The following is a 4,647-nucleotide window of genomic DNA, read 5'->3' as shown; positions in this document are numbered from 1 at the left end:
GTCCAAATATTTAATCATAGCAGACTTCCACTTGTAGAAATTCAAAGTTCTTCCTTTTCGGACTGTTTCTCGTCTTTTTGTTCCTAAGTTGTCCACAATGGTACAAAATTACTTTTTAGGGTTCATAAGCACCTTTTGAACCAAACTTCGTTCAAATATTTAGTCATAGCAAACTTCCATTTGTAGAAATCCAAAGTTCGTCCTTTTCGGACTCTTTCTTGACCTTTTGTGCCTAAGTTCGTCCACAATGGTACAAAACTACTTTTCAGGGTTCATAAGTACCTTTTGAAACAAACTTCGTCCAAATTTTTAGTCATAGCAGACTTCCACTTGTAGAAATCCAAAGTTCGTCCTTTTTGGACTCATTCTTGTCCTTTTGTGCCTAAGTTCGTCCCCAATGGAATAAAACTACTTTCCAGGGTTCATAAGTATCTTTTGAACCAAACTTCGTCCAAATTTTTAGTCATAGCAAACTTTAACTTGTAGATATCCATAGTTCGTTCGCTTCGGAATCTTTCTCGATCTTTTGTACCATACTTCATCCACAACGGTACAAAACTACTTTCCAGGGTTCATAAGTACTTTTTGAACAAAACTTCGTCCAAATTTTTAGTCATAACAGACTTCCACTCGTAGAAATCCAAAACTCGTCCTTTTTGGACTCTTTCTCGACCTTTCGTGTCTAATTCGTCCACAATTGTACAAAACTTCTTTCCAGGCTTCATAAGTACTTTTGAACAAAACTTTGTCCAAATTATTAGTCATAGCATACTTCTATTTGTAGAAATCCAAAGTTCGTTCTTTTCAAACTCTTTCTCGACCTTTTGAGCCTAAGTTCGTCCACAATGGTACAAAATTGCTTTCCAGGGTTCGTAAGTACCTTTTGAACCAAAGTTCGTCCAAATTTTTTGTCATAGCAGATTTCAGACACTTTCTCGACCTTTTGTACAAGTTCGTCTGCAATGTTACAAAACTACTTTACAGGGTTCATAAATACCTTTTGAACGAAACTTTGTCCAAATTTTTAGTCATAGCAGACTTGTAGTTGTAGAAATCCAAAATTCGTCCTTTTCGGACTCTTTCTCGACCTTTTGTGCGTAAGTTCGTTAACAATGGTAAAAACTACTTTCTAGGGTTCATAAGTACCTTTTCCACCGAATTTCGTCCAAATTTTTAATCATTGCAAGCTTCCACTTGTAGAAATCCAAAGTTCGTCCTTTTCGAACTCTTTCTCGAACTTTTGTGCCTAAGTTCGTCCGCAATGGTAAAAAACTACTTTCCAGGGTTCATATGTACCTTTTGAACCAAAGTTCGTCCAAATTTTTAGTCATAGTAGATTTCCACTTGTAGAAATCCAAAGTTTTCATTCTTTTCGGACTCTTTCTAGACCTTTTGTGTCTAAGTTCGTCCGCAATGGTACAAAACTACTTTTCAGGGTTCATAAGTACCTTTTGAACCAAACTTCGTCCAAATTTTTAGTCCTAGCAGACTTCCACTTGTAGAAATCTAAAGTTCTTTCTTTTCTGACTCTTTCTTGACCTTTTGCCCCTAAGCTCGTTCACAATGGTACAAAACTACTTTCCAGGGTTCATAAGTACCTTTTGAACCAAACATCGTCCAAATTTGTTAGTCATAGAAAACTTCCACTTGTAGAAATCCAAAGTTCATTCTTTCCAGACTCTTTCTCGACCTTTTGTCCTTATGTTTTTCCACAATGGTACAAAACTAGTTCCCAGGATTCACAAGTACCTATTGAACAAGGCTTCGCCCAAATTTTTAGTCTTAGCAGACTTCCACTTGTATAAATCCAAAGTTCGTTCTTTTCGGCCTCTTTCTCGACGTTTTGTGCCTAATTTTGTCCAAAATGGTAAAAACTACTTTCTAGAGTTCATAAGTACCTCTTGAACCGAACTTCGTCCAAATTTTTAGTCATTGCAGGCTTCCACTTGTAGAAATCCAAAGTTCGTCCTTTTCGAACTCTTTCTCGACCTTTTGTGCCAAAGTTCGTCCGCAATAGTAAAAAAAAAAAAAAATACTTTCCAGGGTTCGTAAGTACCTTTTGAACCAAAGTTCGTCCAAATTTTTTGTCATAGCAGATTTCAGACTCTTTCTCGACCTTTTGTACAAGTTCGTCTGCAATGTTACAAAACTACTTTCCAGGGTTCATAAGTACCTTTTGAACGAAACTTTGTCCAAATTTTTAGTCATAGCAGACTTGTAGTTGTAGAAATCCAAAATTCGTCCTTTTCGGACTCTTTCTCGACCTTTTGTGCCTAAGTTCGTTAACAATGGTAAAAACTACTTTCTAGGGTTCATAAGTACCTTTTCAACCGAATTTCGTCCAAATTTTTAGTCATTGCAGGCTTCCACTTGTAGAAATCCAAAGTTCGTCCTTTTCGAACTCTTTCTCGACCTTTTGTGCCTAAGTTCGTCCGCAATGGTAAAAAACTACTTTCCAGGGTTCGTAAGTACCTTTTGAACCAAAGTTCGTCCAAATTTTTAGTCATAGTAGATTTCCACTTGTAGAAATCCAAAGTGTTCGTTCTTTTCGGACTCTTTCTAGACCTTTTGTGTCTAAGTTCGTCCGCAATGGTACAAAACTACTTTTCAGGGTTCATAAGTACCTTTTGAACCAAACTTCGTCCAAATTTTTAGTCCTAGCAGACTTCCACTTGTAGAAATCTAAAGTTCTTTCTTTTCTGACTCTTTCTTGACCTTTTGCCCCTAAGCTCGTTCACAATGGTACAAAACTACTTTCCAGGGTTCATAAGTACCTTTTGAACCAAACATCGTCCAAATTTGTTAGTCATAGAAAACTTTCACTTGTAGAAATCCAAAGTTCATTCTTTCCAGACTCTTTCTCGACCTTTTGTCCTTATGTTTTTCCACAATGGTACAAAACTAGTTCCCAGGATTCACAAGTACCTATTGAACAAGTTCATAAGTACCTTCGCCCAAATTAGTCATTAGTCACTTTAGCAGACTCTTTCTCGACTTGTATAAATCCAAAGTTCGTTCTTTTCGGCCTCTTTCTCGACGTTTTGTGCCTAATTTTGTCCAAAATGGTAAAAACTACTTTCTAGAGTTCATAAGTACCTCTTGAACCGAACTTCGTCCAAATTTTTAGTCATTGCAGGCTTCCACTTGTAGAAATCCAAAGTTCGTCCTTTTCGAACTCTTTCTCGACCTTTTGTGCCAAAGTTCGTCCGCAATAGTAAAAAAAAAAAAAATACTTTCCAGGGTTCGTAAGTACCTTTTGAACCAAAGTTCGTCCAAATTTTTTGTCATAGCAGATTTCAGACTCTTTCTCGACCTTTTGTACAAGTTCGTCTGCAATGTTACAAAACTACTTTCCAGGGTTCATAAGTACCTTTTGAACGAAACTTTGTCCAAATTTTTAGTCATAGCAGACTTGTAGTTGTATAAATCCAAAATTCGTCCTTTTCGGACTCTTTCTCGACCTTTTGTGCGTAAGTTCGTTAACAATGGTAAAAACTACTTTCTAGGGTTCATAAGTACCTTTTCCACCGAATTTCGTCCAAATTTTTAGTCATTGCAGGCTTCCACTTGTAGAAATCCAAAGTTCGTCCTTTTCGAACTCTTTCTCGAACTTTTGTGCCTAAGTTCGTCCGCAATGGTAAAAAACTACTTTCCAGGGTTCATAAGTACCTTTTGAACCAAAGTTCGTCCAAATTTTTAGTCATAGTAGATTTCCACTTGTAGAAATCCAAAGTTTTCATTCTTTTCGGACTCTTTCTAGACCTTTTGTGTCTAAGTTCGTCCGCAATGGTACAAAACTACTTTTCAGGGTTCATAAGTACCTTTTGAACCAAACTTCGTCCAAATTTTTAGTCCTAGCAGACTTCCACTTGTAGAAATCTAAAGTTCTTTCTTTTCTGACTCTTTCTTGACCTTTTGCCCCTAAGCTCGTTCACAATGGTACAAAACTACTTTCCAGGGTTCATAAGTACCTTTTGAACCAAACATCGTCCAAATTTTTAGTCAAAGAAAACTTCCACTTGTAGAAATCCAAAGTTCATTCTTTCCAGACTCTTTCTCGACCTTTTGTCCTTATGTTTTTCCACAATGGTACAAAACTACTTCCCAGGATTCACAAGTACCTATTGAACAAGGCTTCGTCCAAATTTTTAGTCGTAGCAGACTTTCCACTTGTATAAATCCAAAGTTCGTTCTTTTCGGCCTCTTTCTCGACGTTTTGTGCCTAATTTTGTCCACAATGCTAAAAACTACTTTCTAGGGTTCACAAGTACCTCTTGAACCGAACTTCGTCCAAATTTTTAGTCATAGCAGGCTTCCACTTATAGAAATCAAAAGTTCGTCCTTTTCGAACTCTTTCTCGACCTTTTGTGCCTAAGTTCGTCCGCAATAGTAAAAAAAAAAAAAAAATACTTTCCAGGGTTCGTAAGTACCTTTTGAACCAAAGTTCGTCCAATTTTTTTGTCATAGCAGATTTCAGACTCTTTCTCGACCTTTTGTACAAGTTCGTCTGCAACGTTACAAAACTACTTTCCAGGGTTCATAAGTACCTTTTGAACGAAACTTTGTCCAAATTTTTAGTCATAGCAGACTCGTAGTTGTAGGAATCCCAAATTCGTCCTTTTCGGACTCTTTCTCGACCTTTTGTGC

The sequence above is a fragment of the Benincasa hispida genome, chromosome 10 (assembly GCF_027475165.1).
Source record: "Benincasa hispida cultivar pf3 chromosome 10, pf3_genome.v1.1, whole genome shotgun sequence".
In the NCBI taxonomy this organism is placed as follows: domain Eukaryota; kingdom Viridiplantae; phylum Streptophyta; class Magnoliopsida; order Cucurbitales; family Cucurbitaceae; genus Benincasa; species Benincasa hispida.
The sequence above is the reverse complement of the archived record's forward strand: the minus strand, read 5'-3'. Positions refer to the sequence as shown.